Source organism: Ovis aries, chromosome 1 (genome assembly GCF_016772045.2).
Source record: "Ovis aries strain OAR_USU_Benz2616 breed Rambouillet chromosome 1, ARS-UI_Ramb_v3.0, whole genome shotgun sequence".
In the NCBI taxonomy this organism is placed as follows: Eukaryota; Metazoa; Chordata; class Mammalia; order Artiodactyla; family Bovidae; genus Ovis; species Ovis aries.
Window position 1 is genome coordinate 220,023,628 of NC_056054.1, and position 22,104 is coordinate 220,045,731.

At 40.1% G+C, this 22,104-nt stretch overlaps 1 protein-coding gene across 6 annotated transcripts in view; it reads left to right on the forward strand.

Moving 5' to 3' along the window:
- GOLIM4 (golgi integral membrane protein 4) overlaps positions 1 to 22,104 on the forward strand; it is an 84,046-nt gene that overhangs the window by 24,117 nt on the left and 37,825 nt on the right. Inside the window, exon 2 of one of the 6 annotated variants that reach the window (XM_060405180.1) lies at positions 1 to 10,912. This exon is cut by the window's left edge and continues 18,552 nt beyond it. The exons of the other annotated variants lie outside the window; for them this stretch is intronic. The gene's annotated coding sequence lies outside the window, so the exon portion shown is untranslated. The remainder of the gene's footprint in view (positions 10,913 to 22,104) is intronic. 6 annotated transcript variants of the gene reach the window in all.

Consider the following 22,104-nt stretch of genomic DNA (forward strand, 5'->3'; position numbering starts at 1 on the left):
TATTTTAAAATATATCTGACAGTATTGATGTAAAGAGTAAATATATTCAAGGCCTAGAATGTTACCTGGCATGAATTTCCTTCCACCCTCTCTTCCTTCCCCAGTTATCCCCACCAGGTGGATTGGGCTTCACACTTCACCACCTGGCGCCTGGAGACAAATGCTTCAGTGAGCAGCATCCGTATGTGTGACACTTGGACAAGGACTCCTAGTTTATCCCCCGTGTTGGGCTGGACTTAAAGACCAATTCTGTGGATACCTTTCCTTCCTAAGATTGTCAGCACAATTTGGGGAGCAATCCAAGATTGAGTTTCATGGCAAACTGGTACCAGTAACTTGGCCCAGTGGAAAACGCACAGTCCAAGACTGACTGTAATATTAAACTTACTTTCTAGGTATCCTTTAGAGATTTGATCCTCTGAAGCAGGTATTAACTGCTACATGGTATTTCACTCCCTGCCTGGGATTTATAACAGTGGAATCCAGCTGTTTAAATTTAAACAGGGGCAGCTCAGCCCTTGAGAAGAAGAAGACCGTGGGGGTTCCTTGGGGGAGATGTATCAATCCCTGTGCATACTCAGAGTTAACAAAACATTCAGAGCAAGGAATTTTTAAATTAAAGTAAGTTTTACAACATCCATGTAATTACTTACATATTTTCCACTCCCTCACATATTTTCTTGGGTTACCCACCCTTGTGACTCATTCAGTAGCAAAATCAGTGACATCAGCATTCCCTTCTAGTCATCAAGCAAAACAGGTCATCTCCGTACCTGCTGGATTGTCTGGTGTCCCCCCGGAGAATCTCATTTCAGTTTAGGTCTCTTCCTGCTGCCGTATTTCCTTGTTTTCCTCCTGGGTGGTTTCCACTGACCCGTCGGGAACTTCTCACCATGCCAGTTTCTTCACTCCTGTTGCTCTCTTTTGACTGTTGCATTTCTTGTGTTTATTCATCATTCATGCCTTGAGAGTCATGCCAAGATTCTTCCCTTGTTTTAAATTCAACTAAAATTCATCGAGTATCTATTTTGTTCCCTACAAATGGAAATAAGCTGTATTACTTGCATTATGGAATAAAAGAATAAGGTTCAGAAAGGTTTTGTGTTCAGAATGACAAGAGTAGTATATGAGAGAAGGAATCTGAAAGGAAATCTGCCCACCACAGATTCAGTTTTCTTTCCACTTCAGCACAACTCCCATTTCCTCTAGGTTTGCCAGGGTGTTGGGAACCTCTGATGACATGAACTGGAAGGCTTCATTAGGTCATGCTTAAGTCTGTGCCCCTGGGCATCATCCTTCTGCTGATGTAAGAGGCTGCTGGAAGCAGTGTGTGGCAGATGTGCCCCGGGTACCAATCTTTGGGTCCACCTGGAGTCCGTACTGCCAGCTCCTGGCCTATATGATGGAGAAAATGCTGTTATTTCACTGTTGATTTTTTTTTTAAGGACTGGTTTTAAAAGTAGATTTAATAATTTAGGGAAAGAAACCTTCACGAATTATGAGGAATGAACTTATTAAAAGCAAAAAAGTCAGGGGAACTCCCTAACTCAGTTTTTTTCAGAATATGATTTTACTCTTTCATCAGAAAGATGTTACGTTGAATAAATAGGCTTTCCCTTTTAAGTTATAAAGCTGTATACCTCTGTCTAGGCAGGCCATAGAAATTGTTTTTCTTTTAAAATTACTTCTTTAATAACCTTAATGAAAATGAAGGTGGTTTCCATGAGTTGAAAATTAGGCCATTATTTGATTAATTATATCATTGGATGATGAGAGTATTAAAAATAATTCATTTGGGGGGATTTCCTGGCAATCCAATGATTAGGATGCCTCGCTTCCACTGTAGGGAGCACAAGTTCAATCCCTGGTCGGGTAACTAAGATCCTGCATCTTACAAGCCTTGCAGAGTGGCCCCCCAAAAATCCTTTTTGGGTTTTCTAACAGTTTTTAGAGATTCTGTGAATCTGTATTTGATGAGGTAGATGATTATGTCAGAGACTTTAAGATACAGTGTGAACAGCAAACTTAAGAAAATGAGGAAACTATTCACTTTCCCCAGAGTTGAAATGACTGTAGCCTGGGGTTCAAATCTGAACTCCATAATTAAACACTTGGATAAGCTTTGACTGGTTACCTAGCCACTCAGCCTGTTTGATTGCCTATTCAAGTAGAGATTATACTTACTCTCTGAAGTTAATGAGTCTAATGAAAACATCAGTTCTATGTCTAATACCATAGCAGACATTTTGAAAAAGGTAGTCAACTCCACCTCCATTTTAATTAGTTGAGCAATTACAACTTCTAGAAAAACAAATTCCCAGGCGGTGCAGTGGTAAAGAATCCACCAGCAGCGCAGGAGGTGCAAGAGACACAGGTTTAATCCCTGGGTCTGGAAGATCCCCTGGAGGAGGGCATGGCAACCTGCTCCAGTATTCTTGCCTGAAAAATTCCTTTGTTGACTAACAAAGGAGCCTGGCAGCCTATAGTCCGTGGGGTCTCAAAGAGTTGGAGATGACTAAGCACACACACAAAATACAGAGAAAAACAAATTAAAATATTTGCCTTTTTAATGGTGAGTTAGTAGCTATGGTTTTTCCAGTAGTCATGTGTGGATATGAGAATTGGACTGTAAAGAAAGCTGAGCACCGAAGAACTGATGGTTTTAAACTGTGGTGTTGGAGAAGACTCTTGAGAGTCCCTTGAACTGCAAGGAGATCCAACCAGTCCATCCTAAAGGAGATCAGTCCTGTGTGTTCGTTGACAGGACTGACGTGAAGCTGAAACTCCAATACTTTGGCCACCTGATGCGAAGAGCTGACTCATTGGAAAAGACCCTGATGCTGGGAGGGATTGGGGGCAGGAGGAGAAGGGGACAACAGAGGATGAGGTGGCTAGATGGCATCAAGGACTCAATGGACGTGAGTCTGAGTTAACTCCGGGAGTTGGTAATGGACAGGGAGGCCTGGCGTGCTGCAATTCATGGGGTCGCAAAGAGTCGGACAGGAGTGACTGAACTGACGTAACTTCATCTTTCTATACGAAGGCTTCATATTTGAAAACTAGCTACATTACATCAAAGTTTTTATTTAACTCCAACTTAGAAAATAAAAATAGGATATAAAGCTTTAATGAGGCCCTTTTAAAATTTCCATTAGGGAGAGTAAGTTTAGCATATTAAAAGACATGATTTTTTTTTAACAGGCATTTTTATTTCTCTCATTAACCATATTTTGGAATGAACTTTGAAAGGCTCCTGTTTCAATTGTTAATTCATTTTACTCAGCAATTATAAACATCAAAGCAGTAATACAGTGAAATAGTCAGGAAATGGCATATTCTGGTACATTCAGTTGTCAGTGTTAAATAGGAAAAGTATCACTTTCTCCACCCATATGTTTTCTGGTCTGTATATTTAAACCATTCTGTTGAATTTGAGATTATATTGAAAACTATGTCAAGTGTTTTTCTGGTAAAAGAAAGAGAAATCAGTTAAATTACTTTTTGTTTCCTGTTATATTATTGAAAGACATTCCAAATTGTACTGATTGCTTTACTTAAGTGCTAAGAATGGTCGTCATTAGAAACAATAGTCTCCTCTAAGTGCTGGAAACGTAGATCGGATATGAAGAAGGTTCAGCTAACTGTATACTGTCCGTTAGACATGGCAATGAACTTGTCAGTAGGTTTTGATTTCTCCCTTTATTTTAGAAAGTGAAAGTGAAGTCGATCAGTCTAGTCCAACTCTTTGCGACCCCATGGACTGTAGCCCATTAGGCTCCTCCGTCCATGGGATTTTCCAGGCAAGAGTGCTGGAGTGGATTGCCATTTCCTTCGCCAGGGGACCTTCCCGACCCAGTAATTGAACCCTGGTCTCCCACATTGCAGGCAGACGCTTTAGCCTGGGAGCCATCAGGGAAGCCCCTTTATTTTAGAAGAGGAGTACAAAAAAACCAAACCCTCCATTTAGTCAAGGTATGGTGAAATTAGCATCAACATAGTTATTATGATATAAATTTAAGAGTGGTTTATGTTCGTGTAGAAATTTGAAAAGTGCAGAAAATTTTCAAGAAACAAAAAGTCACACAGTAACAACCAGGGCTAGCTCTGAAATTTTAATGTTTAGTCTTTTTATAGAATTAAAGGCAAGTGGATGTACAGTTTTTTTTTTTTTTACTAGTTTAAGTTTTTTTAGACCTGTTTAAGTTGATGTTTTACTTTATTTGTATTTCCATTTTAAGTTTTAGAGAAATCTTTTTAAAATGGATGAGAAGAATAGAAATGAAGCTTCCCTTATGGCTTAAAAAAATCTGCCATTCACTTAATCAACATTGCAGTATCTTATTGGGGAAACAGAAAAAAATAACAGATTATTTTTTTAAAGTTTTTTTATCCTGCAAGAAACTGATATATAAAATAGTAAATCACGTACCTGCTTTCAGAATTTAGGGAAAAGTTTCTCTGAAGAATAGAACCATTGTAAGAGATTTTTATTTTCACTTTGTTTTTTTTCTTGGAGTATTGAAAGAAAAATTTTAATCAATAATTTTTGTTGATTTGCTTTCAGGGTTTTCCACTGCAATAAGGAATGTAAGCCTAACTGATAAATGCATTCATGAATTATCAATATTTGCTTTATCTTACTTAGGTTAATTTCTTTTTTTTTTTTTAACTGAAGGATAATTGCTTTACAGAATTTTGTTGTTTTTTGTCAAACCTCAGCATAAATCAGCCATAGGTATACATATATCCCTTCCTTGTGAACCTCTCTCCCACCTCCCTCCCCATCCCACTCCTCTAGGTTGATAAATTCTTTTAACTCAGAATGATAAATTAAGCTTATAATACCTTTTATTTCTTAGCTATGAAGTTAAGACATTATAAAATTACTTCTGTATATTCCTAGTGAAACATCAGGCTGGAAAATATTAATATGTTCTTGTTAGATTTCATTTATGTTCTTTTCAAATTCGTGAAATTCCGAAAGACAAGGTAATGGAAATACTCCCTTTGTATGCCTCAGATAAATATCATGTATATTTTGTATATTGATAGTGTAGAATTTTTCCTTTCTGCTTTATAGGAATGTTTTAAAATGAGTCCTGGCCTTTTTTTCCCCCCTCAAATGCCTGTGTTGTTTTCTCTCATGCATTTAGTACAAGGATGATTTACTAAGTTGACAGTATGTTGGCAACTGTGTTTAGATCAGAGGGTTTTATTTTTATGTTTTGGGGCTTTTTTTTTTTGGTTCTTTTTCTATCGTGTGTGTGTCTGTGTGTGCCTGTGTGTGTCTGTGTGTGCATTGTGCGTGTGTGTTCGTGCTCGCATGTGTGTGTGCTCGTGCTCGCATGTGTGTGTTAACCTCAGAAGAAAAACTATAATAACTAGTGCTATTTTTTATTTGCTTACATATACTGCTATTTATTTAGGTAACCGTCTAATGTATATTTCTAGGTTTATTGTTTTGAATCAGGGACTGCAGTTCCTAATTCATAAATTTGTAGTGTTGAAGGGATAGGATACTTGTAAGTACTGTAGTTTTTATTTTATCATGGAGTAAGTAACAAAGTAGCACAAAATTATCTTCATTAAAAGTAGAACTCAAAAGTGAGTTTCTTAAAATGTTTAAAAATTTACCTAGTGAGTTCCCAAGATTCTAAAGCAAAGATGAAAGAACCAAGCATGAATATTAACTAAAATTTGTCCCAGTTCTCCTATGATAATTCATATTCAAGAATAATTAATAAAACCATTTCTTTTATCTACATACCTAGATTCATACAACTTTATGGCATGGTGGCAGGTATGTTGTATCAACAACTTAAAGGTAAATTTAAAGATAATAATTTCCTTTCTCACAGTCTCTTGAATGACAATCACAAAGTTACCATAATAAATGAATTTCTTTTCTTATGAAGTACCTCTACAGAAATTTAGAATAGTGGAACAAGACCACACTAATTCACTAAAAAGTTGAAAGCTTCTTAAGTAAATACCTTTTTCAGTACTATACATGTAAGATGAGCTAATGGCTAAAGAAAGTCACTGGATCACCTAAGGAATAAATAGGAGTAGTTTCTAATTAGCACCTTGTTCCACCACAAATTACTTGTGAATTGGGAGTAAAAACCTCTTTGTGTATAAATTATAAAGGAGTATAAAAGCATAGTCTATGATGATTGCTACCAAAGTGGGTTTTAAAGGACATTTTTTCCCCCTGAATAGATGAGCACTCATCTGCAAATGTATTTAACCTCTTAGTGACAGGTTTATCTACAAGGCAATAAAGAATAGAACTGGGATCTTTAGTGGAATAACTGTTTACTCTTTCAGAGAAATTCTGATTTACACTTTGTCAGTAGGGAAATAGCATCACATCAGAGGTGAAGTGTCTAGTATGCTAACGAATCTTGTTTTAAGCTATGGTTATAATTAGTTTTATTCTACATTTGAAAATCAAGCTGTAGTATAATAATAAATGTCAACTACTCATGTCCAAATTACTATAAATATTGAATTGTTAGAATCTGGAACTATTGAGGTTATTCTTTGCCCAAACTTCCTGTTTTCACCCACCTCCCAATTAGTTGCAGCTGTCAAAATAATTTTAATCATTTTCAGATACTTTGCAGAAGAAAAGGGACTTAAGCCCTTCAGCCAAAAAAAGATGTTGCCCCTCCTCTTGTCTTCATTTATATCCCCGCTGGGCCCCCCTATTCTAGTCAGGCCAGCATTCTTTGAGCATCACTTTTCTGCTATAAGATCTTAAACATTTATTCAGGTCATTCCACAGTGCTGATTCTGTGTCCTTGCCTGTTAAGTCACATCAGAGAAGCAGAGAATTTTAGAGCTGGAGGAAGCTTGAGAAATCAGTTGCCAAGCCAGGTTTATTTTACCAGTGATGAAATGTATGACATTAGATAAATACTTTTCAGATTAAAAATTAAACCCAAATCTCTGGACTTCTAGCCTTTGACCTGCTCCACTATGGAATGTTGCCTGCAGATATGCTCAAGTAGACATATGCAGACATCTGCCTACTCTGAAAAACACTTGACATTTGCATTTTCCCACCTCTGTGTCCAGGCTTTTCACCAACTATGCTTGGATATTAGTCCCTGGTATGCAGAAAAGTCATGAAGAGAGCAAACTGAAACACTTATCAGGCAGGGAAAAAAAGGAGGCAAGCATGTTCCTTAGACCTGTTTACAGTGGAAGTAGTAACTGTGGAAGTAAATGCACTTTACTGCTTTTATTATTCTTTCAGTATTAAAATTCATTCAGTATCAGAGAAGGATAATGTGCTTGTAGTTTTTTAGAGTCGTACCTATAGAAAAGGAGAGCCCTACTATAGGACACTTTAAGTGTGACACAGGGTCTTAGTTTATACATAATAATTTTCAACTAATTGAAAATCATAAGTGACAGATAAATCCAAAATAGTGTTATTTTTGTCAAAAATCATTCCCTGAAAAATCAGAGCCATTCCCAGCATTCTGCTAAATTAAATCTTTCCTCTCATATTCACACTTATAGTACTGAGAATATTCAAGTTCAGTTTGAGATGATGAATATACTGTTGATGCCTCCTTTGCTTTAAATATGTGTATTGAGAATTTTAGCATTGGAAGGACCTTGGTGACGCAAATGTCCAGCTACTTCATTTTATTGCTCAGGAAACAGAATTCAAAATGTGAAGATTCTTAAATGTGACAACAGAACTGATTTGTGTATGGTAGCATGGGGCTCAGGAATCTTGGCTCAGGCTAGTGTTATTTTCCCTAAATTACTTGAAAATTTTCTCATTAAATTGTCTCTTGGCTCCATCTGTTTCTCTGCCCACTTGGCCCTTTTTTCCTTCTTCCTCTTTATTAATTCTTTCAGGTTAATTCATATCAGTCCTACTTAAGTAATTTTCAGTGGATTTAATATGCCTACTAACTATGAAATAGGTGGAAAAAAGAAACTGGAAGTCTCACTTTAATTAGAATGATGGTATCATCAAAGTTTTTTTCTTTTTCTTTTTGGACTTCCCTGGTGGCTCAGACAGTAAAGCGTCTGCCTACAATGAGGGAGACCTGGGTTCAGTCCCTGAGTCGAGAAGATCTCCTGGAGAAGGAAATGGCAACCCACTCCAGTATTCTTGCCTGGGAAATCCCATGGGTGGAGGAGCCTGGTAGGCTACACTTCATGGGGTCGCAAAGAGTCAGACACGACTGAGCGACTTCACTAGCATCCACATATTCACCTTTCTACTGACAGATCTGGACTGTTGGTTGATTTTACTGTACTTTCAAAAATCCCTGTGTACTTTGTTAATTTAAACAATATAGACTTTGTCTCTACCTCTCACAGAAAAATTTTAGAGGTTGCCAATGAATTTCTATGTTTATAGTGGTATAAGTCAACTGTACCAAATTTAGCTGGACTCACATGAATCTATCTTGGTATGTAACTAATTACATGTTTTGTAGGTAAATTTTATGAAATACTTGATATGAAGAGTACATTGTAAACATAACCTGCTAGTTCTCTTCATTCAGTCATTTCATAAACCATCAGCAGGTACTCAGACTCATGGCTAGGTAACACTGCACAGATTTGATTCTCTTATGAGTAATTCTACAGATTAGTAGGAATGACAAATCCCTACATAAAGTATTAAAATAAGACCATGGGTAGAGATTTGCTTAGATCCCTTTGGGAGAATAGGTGTGGGGCATCAGATGACCTGCAGAAGCCTCTGGGGACCACGGTGAAGGTGGGCACTGATCTCACATGCTAGGTGTCATGTAGGTGACTACGTTTACCTGATGGAGTCCAGTATAATGGAAGTATTTCAAGGCCTACTCACCAGAATTTCAGAAAAACCCTCTGTGTCCTCCTCATGTCGTGTCATGATCAAAAGTCTCTTGCTATCACGCTGAAATCCAGATGTCCTGATATGTATGTACTGTACCCTTTCTTAAAGGCTGAAAAGAGGATGTTTTTATTTGACCTTTGGGGGTCTCAACCAGTGAACTTATCCTTCTACTGAAGGGCTTTTATGTGCTGTGCAGTGAGTAGAGATTAAACTCTTAACCTCACCCTACATCAGACAGTGCCCAGGATCTTAGCACAATGTATGTGTGTGTATGTTAGTTGCTCAGTCGTGTCCGACTCTTTGCAGCCCTGCCAGACTCCTCTGTCCATGGGGGTTCTCCAGACAAGGATATTGGAGTGGGTTGCCCTCAGTACAGTAGATATTCTTATTTAGAGTTGCATATGATCTTCCTAGCAAACCATCAGGAAAATATTCATTGCTCTATAGCAAATATGAGAAAATAAAAGAAATTATACTAATTATATTCCTATCTCAGAGGAGAGCTTAAAATGTCAAAAAATGGAAAAAGAATGCAGGTTATCACTAACAATTCCAATTAAACTGGTGAAGCAGGTTTTAGACATCTGGTGTTCATCTTGTCCCCACAGTGTCTTATCTTCTTAAGTTCCCTCAGTGGTAATTGGGATAAGCAGTTTGTGGTGGAAAAATGTCAGGAAAAGTAAGAGGTAACTGTAGAGGGTTGGCTGGGAGTTTCCCTTATAGGGGTCCTTGTGTTGCATCTTCTTAGACTTGTGATAGTAATGTAAATGTTCCCACCATTGACCTTCTGGCTATCAGCCACTTGAGTGTTTCCTTGATTATTCTTAAAACTTTTTGGTACTCTTCTGGTGTCCATATCAGGCATTAAACATGTCCTCCATGAGATGCGTGATACCCTGCCCCCCTCCTACAACCCTTGCTGTCTTCCTTGGTCTTGGACCCTCCTTTTGCACAGGAGCATAAGGAAGAAATCTTTGCATCATCCTTGGATCCACTTTCATAACGCACTTTGAGTCAGTCACTCAGGCATTTTGCATTTATTTCTTAAATATATTTTGCTTCTGTGCCTTCATCTCCCTGTCAGTGATTACTGCTTATACTTGAATATTATAAAGTGAAATTCCCTTCACACTGCAAGATTACTCCTCAGAAAAGAGGGGATCTCGTTGTACTGGTGTGAGTACAAAGCCTCTGCTATTTCTGGGTGCTTTCCCAATTGCTTTATTTTAAACAGCGGAGCACTGTGTGAGGAAGATGCATTCGCCCAAAATGACCTTGTTTAATGCGGCCAGATATTTATGGAGGGCACTTGACAAAATCTTTTTTTTTTTTAAAGGATGTGGCAGCATTAAAGATAGTGTGGGCATTTATTCCCAGGAATGTGATCTCACAGTTATAAATGCAAAATGTCTTTATACATAAGCCTTTTTACTACCCCCACCAGGCAAAAACAAAATGGAAAACCTTCACCCCTAAAACGTTCAGGAGCTAGGGCTACTGAAAGCGTGAATCTGCACCTACAAGACAAACAGAGATGTCAGCTCTCCTAATTTTTACCAAATATCTGTGACTTAGGACTTACCTAGTGACAGCATCAGATGGAAAATTTCACAAATGCTGTTCCTCTAGTGAAGATGAGTATGCTCTAGCAAACTGTCAGAGGACTGAAATACTGACCTGAGGTGATGCAGACACAGATGCCAGACATGCCTGTGAAGAATTTGAATCAAACTGCTGGGGTGACACAGATGGAGGGGAAAAGTGATCTATCTGAATGTTTTCTATTTCACTATTAATTTCACTTATAATATGTAACTCAAAATAGGACTTCCCTTGTAGCTCAGTGGTAAAGAACCTGCCTGACAATGCAGGAGACATAAGCACCGATTTGATCCCTGAGTCAGGAGGATCCCCTGGCGAAGGAAATAACAACCCACTCCAGTACTCTTGCCTAGAGAATCCCATGGATAGAGGAGTCTGATGTGCTACAGCCCATGGGATTGCAAGAAAGTTGGATACAACTGAGCGACTAAACAACAACAACTGAAAATAGTAAGTCCATGATCTTAGATAAATATACATTCAGAAAAGTACATGAATTCTAAATATATAGCTCAGTGAATTTTCACAAGGCAGACAGTGTGGAATCAGGCCAGGAATCAATGTTACCAGCACCCAAAAATGTGCTCACCTGCCCTCTTCCGGGAACCACCTGCTTGTCTCCCACTGCCACAGGCGAGGTTGAACTGGTCCTGCCTTCTCTCACCATAGATGGCACGTGCGTGCTCAGTCGCTTTTGTCATGTCTGACTCTTTGCGACCCTGTGAACGGTAGCCCACCAGGATCCTCTGTCCTTGGAATTCTCTGGGCAAGAATATTGGAGTGGGCTGCCATTTCCTTTTCCAGGGGATCTTCCTGACCCAGTGATTTAACCTACGTCTCCTGCAACTCCTGCATTGGCAGGCAAGTTCTTTACCTTATAAGCCACCTGGGATTATCAAGACTCTTCCCAGGAAATCCTGACTCAGTAGATTCTAGCTGGGCCCCAGGAATCTGTGTGATGAACAGGCACTGCAGGTTCTTCTTACTTGCAGGGAAGTCTGAGGAATACTACAAACATTATTTTTGTGTTTGCCCCAGTGCTTTCACATGTTCTCTGTCTTCTGTCTCTGTCTGCTGCTCTCCTTTAGATAAGAAACATCCTTCCTCCATTGGAAGGAAACATCCACACAAATGTTGCCTCTGGGAGTCCAGACTGACCCCTGCAGGCCCAGTAAATCACTCTGTAGTCACCAAAGTCTTATTCCTGGTCTTCCTCATAACCCTAGTCCATGGTGACTTTGCTCATCTCAGCTGATCACAGGCACTGGTTTTACCTTCAGTTTAAATGCAGAACTGGCTGAGGCTTCTGCACCGTTCTATCCTATCGTTATACTCGGGCCTGGATGACTGCAGAAACCTGCTACTAACTAGCTTCCCCACTTGCATCTTGCATGCATGTGGTCAGAGTGATCATTATTTTAAAAAGTGAACATCACACATTACTGCTCAAAATTCTCCACTGGCTCCCCGTTTCTCTCAGTAAAAGCCAAGTCTTCACAAGGTTCTGTAAGACCCATTGCCATGTGCCCTCTTCCCCACCTTCACCCTTTAACCTTCTAGGCTTACTCTGCCTCAGCTATTCTGGCCTCCCTGCTTAATAGATATGCTTTCGCTGTAGGACTTTCACACTTCCAGTTCCTTATGTCTGAAACACTTACCCTGAGGAGTCTGGAGGGCCAACTCCACTTTTTTCAAGTCTTGGCTCCTTCTCTGTGAAGTCTATGTTGACCACCGTATTTAAAAGTGAAACTTGATCCATTCTTCCCACAGCTCCAGTCTCTTTTACCCTTTCTATTTCTTCCCGTGGCATTCACTAACTTCTTATATACCATTGACTGTGTCATTATTTTTGTCTCTCTGCAGAATATGAGTAGAGAGAATGGTAGAAAAGATGGTATTTTCTACCCTTGTGCTCAGGATATATTCCCAAAGTAGTAAATGCTCTGTGAATATTTGTTTGATTTGTTGAATGAAATAGTTAGGATGCAATAGATAAAGAGATTTTACATAGTATCTCTTAGTACGCCAGGTTTTCATGAAGACTTTCCCAAGAAATGTTGCAGACACTCACATTTGAAGTGAAGACTTGACACTGGGAGTCTGGATGATTTGGGGAGTGCTTATGTACTGCTGCACCAATTTGAAGAAGCCAGTTGCAGCCCAGCTCACCCTTTCTGAGTTGTGGGTGTGCTGCTAGATACAGGTTTATACAAGGGGGTTGATACTTGAGTTCTGGATTTTCCCTCTTTGTTGGCATTACTTGAAGTGTCCATAGAGGCAGGTTTCCATGAAGAAGCTAGATAACTTAAGAAAATTAAATGTCTTTCATGTTTGGTCCAAGCACATAGATTTTGAAAGTTTATGCGTAAATTCTTAGGTTCATGAAAAAACCAGTGTGCTTTTGCATATTTTAGCCCATCCGAAGAGCATTCATATATGCCCTCAATTTTGGGATACCAGAAACCTAATCATCTTTGTCATGCATTATTTCCTGAAGTGTTGTGATGCAGTCCATCTGAAATCTGATTTCTAGATACGAATATTACTTTGGAGGGTCTATTTTTATTAATCTGATTTTAGAATAACTTCTGTTACTGTAAGTTCTTAAGTTTCTAATATATATGCATGTGAAGTGTTATTTGCTCAGTCATATCTGACTGTTTTACAACCCCATGTAGCCCACCAGGTTCCTCTGTCCATGGGATTTTCCAGGCAAGAACACTGGAGTGGGTTGCCATTTCCTTCTCCAGGGGATATTCCAGACCCAGGGATAGAATCTGGGTCTCCTGCATTGCCGGTGAATTCTTTATTGTCTGAGCCACCAGAGAAGCCAATATTTGCTCATATGTACTTATTTAGGCCTTCAAGAATGTAACTTTTACATTTTTCATGGGACAGGAGGATAATTTTTTTTTAGCTTACATAGAGATTAGGTGTAAAAATCTGCTGGCTCAGCAGGTTATTCTGTCATCCTGGCTCACCGAGCCTTTAGAAAGAACAAAAGTGAAGCTTCTCAGTCGTGTCTGACTCTTTGCAATCCCATACACTGTAGCCTGCTAGGCTCCTCCATCCATGGAATTTTCCAGGCAGCAATACTGGAGTGGGTTGACATTTCCTTCTCCAGGAGATCTTTCCAACCCAGGGACTGAACCCAGGATTCCCGCATTGCAGGCGGACTCCTTACCTTCTGAGGCACCAGGGACGTCTAGCCTTCGGTTGTCTCCAGTTGTCTTCTTGACTTCCCTGGTGGCCCAGATGGTAAAGCATCTGCCTACAATGCGGGAGACCCAGGTTCGATCCCTGGGTTGGGATTGTCTTCTTACTGTTTTACCTTTCTTAACCTCCTCTCCCAATCCAAATTTATTGATTAGAGACTTTTTATAAGAGTAAATCTTATACTTTAGTGTCTCTCTAGGTGCCTGGAATACTGCTGGGCTGTGATACCTCTGAGCACCTAAGAGAAGAATTATTTCAGGAAAAATGAGTAGGTTTCCTATAATAATAAGAATGATTATTAGTAGCTCACCACTTGAAAGAATGCCAAGGAGAAGACTTGTGTGAAGACATATGTCTTAAATCAGCCAGTACATATTTGAAAAAAGGCAAATCTCAGTTAGATAGTATCATGAGGGAAAGCTTGGGTATAGTTTTTTCCAAATAGGAAAGGCAGTAAAGCACCAATTCAAATCATGGTTAAAATTTCCATTTAAACAACTTCACAAACTGTATGCATTAGCAAACTTAAAAATAGACACTTGTGTGAACTATTATAGGAAGTTTATTGTGCAGTTAAAAAAAAAATAGTATAGCAATTGCCATGCAGTAGAAAAATACCTAATCAGACTGTCCTTTTTTCCTCTTGGCTTTCTGAAAGCGTCTGTATTTCAGGGCTGTGATTTAACTAAACGCTAATCTTATGAGCCTATATGTATATTTAATCTATTCTGTTACCTGTCTGTTCTCTGGGATGTGTGAGTCAGTGAGCCTAAAAATATGGAAATTCAGTTAAAAATACTGGGACTTAAAGGGTAGCAGGCAAATGAGGAAGAGAATGACCTATCTTCTAAATGCATTCAATCATTTCACAAGTATTATTGAATCCTGCTAGATATTAGGAGTTGGGGGGTTGGAACTGAAGTGGTAGTAAGGGTTGGGGATATAGAAGAGAAGGAAAGAGAAGCAGCCAATCCCAGCCTTCGTGGCATATATAGTCCATTCATTTAGTCATTCATTTGTTCATTCATTACCTATTCAGTGCCTGTAATTCACTGTAACAGGGATAAATCAAACCAGACATTTTTTGTCCTGTCTGAACTTATGTTCTGGTGAGATGGCAAGGCAATAAATAAAGGAAAAAATACAGTAGAAAGAGTTAAAAGAGTAAGGAGAAAAATGAAGTGGGGGAGGACCCTAGTAGCGTTGAGGGTGAGAAGCAGGTTGCAAACTTAGGTTGTCCAAGAAAGTTGTTGGTGAGAAGGTGTCTTTTTAGTGAAGATCTGAGGGAGGTGAGGAGGAGCAGCGGGGCACGAGAAAGAGGCAGTGTGAGATGCTGAGGTGAAAGCTCGCTGGTGTGTTCAGGGAATAATGAGGCTGCTGTGGCTGGAGCAGAGGATGGACAATGGAGTGAAGCCTCGTGAGGCTTTGGGCTTCATTCAAGGCATGACAGGAAGCCACTGGAAAGTGTTGCCCCCAGGCCTGCAATACAAAGATGTAATTTGGCAAAGGGAACTAACCACAGGACAGGGTTCTTTAATAATTCAATTCACACATGCACTGTTGAGCAGACTGGAAATGCGGAATTGTACTGGAAGAAGTAAAACCGGAATGGGTGAAAAGCCAAAGCTGGACTTAACTGTTCAGGGGTTAGAGGTCCTAGTGGAGTCATGGGGAGGGGGCAGAGAGCTTGAGAAGACCTCGAGGGAAGATCGGGGTGGAGACACTGAAGAAGAGCCTTCCAGGCACTGAAGTGGGGGGATCCTATGTGATCCTCCAAATGGTGATAATTGTCCCCCTTCTTTTGTCTTTGTACTTGTTTTATTTGGGTTGTTTTCTAGGGAGATATTTGATATTCTTTCTTAGACTTCATATGAAATTAAATTATGAAAGGGAAGGATAGAAGGAAAAAAGATGATGTTGACTTTGTATAAATTACTAACTTGTTCAGCAGAGGAAGGCAAGTTGGGGAGTTCCACCCCGCTTCTGACTAATTAGAAACACAATCAAAAATGTTCTTAAAGATAAAGAACAATGATTTTAGGCCTAAAAATCCAAACTAAAATGAAACCTCAAAAGTATTGTGTCTTGAGAACTGTGATGATTTCAGTTGATTTTCCTTTTATGTCATTTGTCTTGCTATCTTAAAGATCTTCAGCCACAATTATCAGAGCACAGACTTGTTCATTTTAACTTTTATCACCTGTAAAATGATAATATATCAGTTGCTCAGTCGTGTCCGACTTTTTGCGACCCTATGGACTGTAGCCCGCCAGGCTCCTCTGTCCATGGGATTCTCTAGGCAAAAATATTGGAGTCGGTTGCCATTTCCTCCTCCAGGGGACCTTCCCAACTGTACATAAAGGAGACTTCATTAATGTGCATTAGAGGATACCCCAGGTTAACTGTCACAGAAAACTGTCTTTTGAGCCTTTAAATTCTATACCAACTCTACACCTCTGGTTGGCCCACTGTTTGTTTCTTTACTTAGGTTTTAAGGTGAATGACCTGGGGCTATTTGTTTCCATCAACCTGATTGCGAATCTGAGGGCACAGTTGAAATGTCTAGTTTACTTGCCATCTTCAGAAGAGATTGCTGCAGATCTACTCTATGATTCTCATTCTTTTCAGCTTACAATACAAATAGCTTATTATTTTTTGCAACCTATGTCTTATAATAAAGCAGTGCTGAAAAATTAAATAGAAGAATGTTCAGTTGTCATATAGGCTACAAAAATGATTTGCTGGTGGTGATTTTAAAGCTTGATTCTAAGTAGATTTGTGAAGAATGACACTTGGAAGATGTGGTTCAAATTTTGCTATTTAAGGTATTTTGAAGTTATAGGCTCACTCTCCCTAAAATTTCAAAAAGTGTAGAGCTGAGGCTCTTAGGGGTATAGCAGTGATACAAGCTTTCATAGTCATTTCTAAAAAGCATCACTTCCTAGTTTTCTGTCTCCAGTGGTTCTCTAATATACTTGTAGAAGGAAGACAACAGAAAACCAAGAATAAAAATAGCTGAGCTCTCAACAATTGGGCTTCCTGCTTGCTTTCCCTGTTCAAAGAAAAGAGGAGACACCATCTTGCAATAGAGGCTTCATAGACAACTGGGCTTCTCCAGTGACAGTCGGCACTTGATGCCCCATATCTCTTGGTTCTTCTTGTTGCCAGTGGTTGGCCTGGAGATGGTAGTGAAATGGAAGCAATTAAAATGATACAGACACAAGTCAGTGCTTTCACAAGTTGAACAGTGTGCCTGTCCTACCAAGACTCAGTTGTTTGTTTGTTTTTTAAATAAAGATAAAATTTTCTGTTATCATCAGGACTGAACACAATTTCACAGAAATTCCAAAGAAACATTGCCCTCTCTTGGCTTAAGGTGTTAAAATGCTTAGCAGTGTTTTCTGTTTAAAGTGTTGCTTTCTAATTCTGAGTGGAAGCAGTTTACCCTGAAGTGTTATAGATGGTATGTTTTGCCCTTAAGTGGGTATACACGGGCTTCCCAGGTGGCTCAGAGGTAACGAATCCACCTGCAGTGAAGGAGACACAGGAGATGTGGGTTCGATCCTTGGGTCAGGAAAATCCCCTGGAGAAGGAAATGGCAACCCACTCCAGTATTCTTGCCTGGGAAGTCCCATAGACAGAGGACAGCTAATTTCTCTTTGCCTTTCAAATAGAAGTCAGTTAAAATGGAAAATTGCTGTAGGAAGCTGGCATGTTTTTAAACTCTTGAGTGTGTTGAGAGAGGTATAAAAACTCTTTCCATTCTTTACTGCATGGAAAATATTAAACTCCTTGTCAGTAAGCAGGGGAGATGATGAGTCTTGTGGGTTTTCATCTTTTTCTTGTGAGTTCTTGTGATTCACATCCTGTCCTGGTTACAGTATTGGTCTGCATTAGCGATCTTGAATGCCAAGATTGAACCATTATTTTTAAAATTATTTTTCCTGGAACCTGTTTGGTGCTTTGAGCATATTCACTATACACATTTTTTGCTGCAAAAGTTCTAACAGTATGATTTCATCTTGACTGATGCCCTTGACTTCAGAGTATAAATAGAAAAATAGAGATAAGTGACAAGGATTGATTAGCAATCCTCCTCCTAAGCGAAACAATAAACCTACCTAGATAAATCACCAGCCGCAAAGCCTGGAGAATGTGTGTTAAAGAATTAAAGGTAGTGTGGGTATATGTATGTGTTTAATTGATACGGACATTTTCTAGAACTGTAAGAATACAAAGATTCCATCTGGTCTGTTTTGCTGCCCTTCGAGTTTTATTAAAAATAGGCTTAAAAGTTTTTCTAAACTATTAGAAAGTATATTCACAACCCTCTCCCCCCTTTTAAGGGAAATTTTTTTTAAGTAACAAGAAACTGAGACCAATATTTTATTGTTGTTCAAGTCTCTCAATTCATATGTATATGTGTGTGTATGTTTAATTGCTTTGTTATTATTAGACTTTAATTGTAGGGTTGAAAGAGCTCAGGGAATCACCTGACTCATTTTCTGACACTTTTAAGCCATCACAGACAGATGAAAAATATTTTAGTATTTTCTAGCATTTGCTCTGTGCCCTGCAGTGTTTGAAGCAGTTGATGTAAATTAACTCATTTAGCCCTGACAGCCACCCAAAGGGATGGGCACTGTTGTTATTCCCATGTGCCATATAAGGAAACTGAAATGCAAAGAAGTTCAGCATCTTGCCCTGTAAGGACTGGATCATGAACTTGAACCCAGACACCAGAGTGTGTGCTTTTGATCGTTACATTACCACCTGCCTCTTCTCTCTCTCACTAGAATTTCCAGTTATAAGGGTTAATTTTTACTCTCACTTTCCTTTACCTAACATGGTTTTCTCAGCCGGAAAAGGAGTACGTCAAGGCTGTATACTGTCACCCTGCTTATTTAACTTATATGCAGAGTACATCATGAGAAACGCTGGACTGGAAGAAACGCAAGCTGAAATCAAGATTGCTGGGAGAAATATCAATAACCTCAGATATGCAGATGACACCACCCTTATGGCACAAAGTGAAGAGTAGCTAAAAAGCCTCTTGATGAAAGTGAAAGAGGAGAGTGAAAAAGTTGGCCTAAAGCTCAACATTCAGAAAACGAAGATCATGGCATCTGGTCCCATGACTTCATGGGAAATAGATGGGGAAATAGTGGAAACAGTGTCACACTTTATTTTTGGGGGCTCCAAAATCACTACAGATGGTGACTGCAGCCATGAAATTAAAAGACACTTACTCCTTGGAAGAAAAGTTATGACCAACCTAGAGAGCATATTCAAAAGCAGAGACATTACTTTGCCGACTAAGATCCGTCTAGTCAAGGCTATGGTTTTTCCTGTGGTCATGTATGGATGTGAGAGTTGGACTGTGAAGAAGGCTGAGCGCTGAAGAATTGATGCTTTTGAACTGTGGTGTTGGCGAAGGCTCTTGAGAGTCCCTTGGACTGCAAGGAGATCCAACAGTCCATTCTGAAGGAGATCAGCCCTGGGATTTCTTTGGAAGGAATGATGCTCAAGCTGAAACTCCAGTACTTTGGCCACCTCATGCAAAGAGTTGACTCATTGGAAAAGACTGATGCTGGGAGGGATTGGGGGCAGGAGGAGAAGGGAGGCAACAGAGGATGAGATGGCTGGATGGCATCACGGACTCGATGGACATGAGTCTGAGTGAACTCTGGGTGATGATGGACAGGGAGGCCTGGCGTGCTGCGATTCATGGGGTCGCAAAGAGTTGGACACGACTGAGTGACTGAACTGAACTGAATGTTCCTTTTCAGTTTGTTTTCCTTTTTTTGAGCACTTCTCCAACCTTCTGTCAGTCACTGCTGTTCCATTCTCTCACCTGCCTCCTCAGTAATATTCTGCAACCCTCAAACCATTTCTGAATTCTTAGGTTATATATCAGGACAGGGAGGCCTGGCATGCTGCAATTCATGGGGTCGCAGAGTCGGACACGACTGAGCGACTGAACTGAGAAGCTGGTGCTTTAATAATGGCTTGACCAATTCTGAGTAAGTTAATATTAATAGTACAGTTACATCATGGTTTCTACCCATACCCTCTATTCCTGTTTACCACATCTTTTTTCTGCTGCAGTTTGCAAAAACGCATTTCTCTTGCCTTAGGTTTTGCTATGAATGATGCCATTTTATGTATTCATGATCATGCCTCAGATTTCCTAAGACCTTTGATTGTGGACTGTAATCCACAGATATATTCGCCTCTTTGTGGACATTGTATAGCATCTCTTCAGGTTATTTATGAAAGTTTCTAACTTTCATGTATCCTAGAATCTTCTAGCTGTTGAGACAAGCTAGAATTTAAACGTCAAATGTGTAAATTCCCATTCTGCACATAATTGTCAGACAGCTGTGTGATTAAGTTTGGTCGATGGGTACTTTGTACCAGCTGTTTGCATGTTATCCTCCTGACTGAATCGCAGGGAAGAGAGTAAAGCGCAGAACCATGTCTCCCCCATCCCCCAGTTCTCCTCACCCTATCCACCAACTCCCTGTGGATCCTCCACCCCAATGAAGATGCATTTCTGCAGATGCAGAAGTGTTTTCTGCTTCCTAAACCAAAGATAAGCATTACATGATGACCAAGTACCACATAATGTTGAGTGATGCTGCTGTATTTTATTGTCAAGAATTTCACAGGATTATAATTTGTAAATGCAGCGTTTTCCCACATTCTTACCTTCCCATGGTAATCGTTCATATTTAGAGTCTGAGGTGTCTGGGGATGGTGACTAACAGTTCCCTCACAGATGTTTTCTTGACTGCGCTGCTGCTGCTGGGTTTTTTGTTGTTTTTATCTTGGGTGTTGCTAGCCTGGATTGTCTTCCCCTAGAGGTGCTGACCTCCATTCAGGAGCCCCTGGACTCAGGACCCCTGCTGCCACTTCGCTTCCTTTAGAGCAAGATCTTGACTACAGTGCCTGCTCACCTTTCTTTGAAAGTGATGCACATGCTTGCTGAAATTGTCCATGATATGTCCAGTTAGTGCACCCGTTTAGCATAATAAAGGTATATTTAAGCCCTATTACCTGGCATGTTTATGTTCCTGTGAGCCACTGCCCAGACCGTGGGCACTTTGGCCAGTGGCTTGGAGATGAGGGAGTGTTTTTTCTACCAGCTTGGAGCTTAGATGCTCTCCTGGCATCCTGTTCTCACCTGTGTGTATCATGACAACATTGTAATTTATGTTTCCCTGTAGGCTTCTCCCACCTGACTGAAAATTTCAAAGACTGTGAGCACACAGTTCTGGGCTTGGCTTGGTGAGGTTCCACAGCACTAATCTTTGTTTTCCATGTCTCATTCCAAATGTCATTCAAGATGGTAGCATTAGCACCAATCCAAGGAAACTCTTGGTTTTAATAGACTTTTAGAAATTGGCCAAGAAACGTATATACTATACACCTATATGTTTGAAAAGCAATGTAATTTCTCAGCAGTGGACTTGGAACCAGCTTTTTGGAAAACAACCACCTTTGGTCCAGTCTCATCACCTCTGCACCTTTGTCCCTGTGGTGTCTTCCAGGAATGCCTTTCTCCTGTGGCCCCGCCACCTACCTAATTGTTCTTCACTCTCAAAACCAGCCAGGAGTCTTCCCTCACTCCCCTTCCTTCCAGAGCTCACCCTTCTCTTTCACTGGGCTTAAATATGCTTTTATTATGCCAAATGCAGTTAGTTCTGATTATTTAAAATTACTGAATATATCTCCCTTGTTAGACTAGAGCTTCTTGAGGCCAAGGCCCATGTCTATTCACGTTGCATTTCTACTCATATCACGGTGCTGGGTAAAGTGGAGTTGGATGAGATCCCTTTATACTAACAGCATTGGAGGAGATTGAAGGATCATCTGTAAAGAAAATAGGGACCAAAGTGGAGAAAGGAAATGGGGCAGGTCGTTATTTGGATGACTGTTGGGAGGCTGAGACGAGAGGGAAGATGAGTTTGGGGCAGGCCAAAGGAGACAACACCAGGCCAGTCTGGGTGGTGGCAGGCATTTTAGCAGTCGTGGACTGAGAAGTAAGCAGAGGTGTGAGCAGAGGAGTAGGGGCTGTGGGAGTCACAGATGGAGCCCTGGCAGTAGCAGCTGTACATGGGAGGCAAGATGAGAGATGCAGCGTTGGGAGAAGGAGAAGGACCTTGGAGATGATGGCCATATTGGAAGAAGGACACCCATAGCTGGTACCTGGCAGGGGGTGGGGGACAGGCAGTGGGGAAAGGTGGGGAAGAGGGTCAGGGAGGGGATTGCTGTGACCGTGGCAACTTTTGAGTGGCCAGCAGTTTGGGGCAGTTGTACACACTTTGCCAACAAAGGTCCATCTAGTTAAAGCTATGGTTTTTCCAGTAGTCGTGTATGGATGTGAGAGTTGGACTATAAAGAAAACTGAGCACCAAAGAATT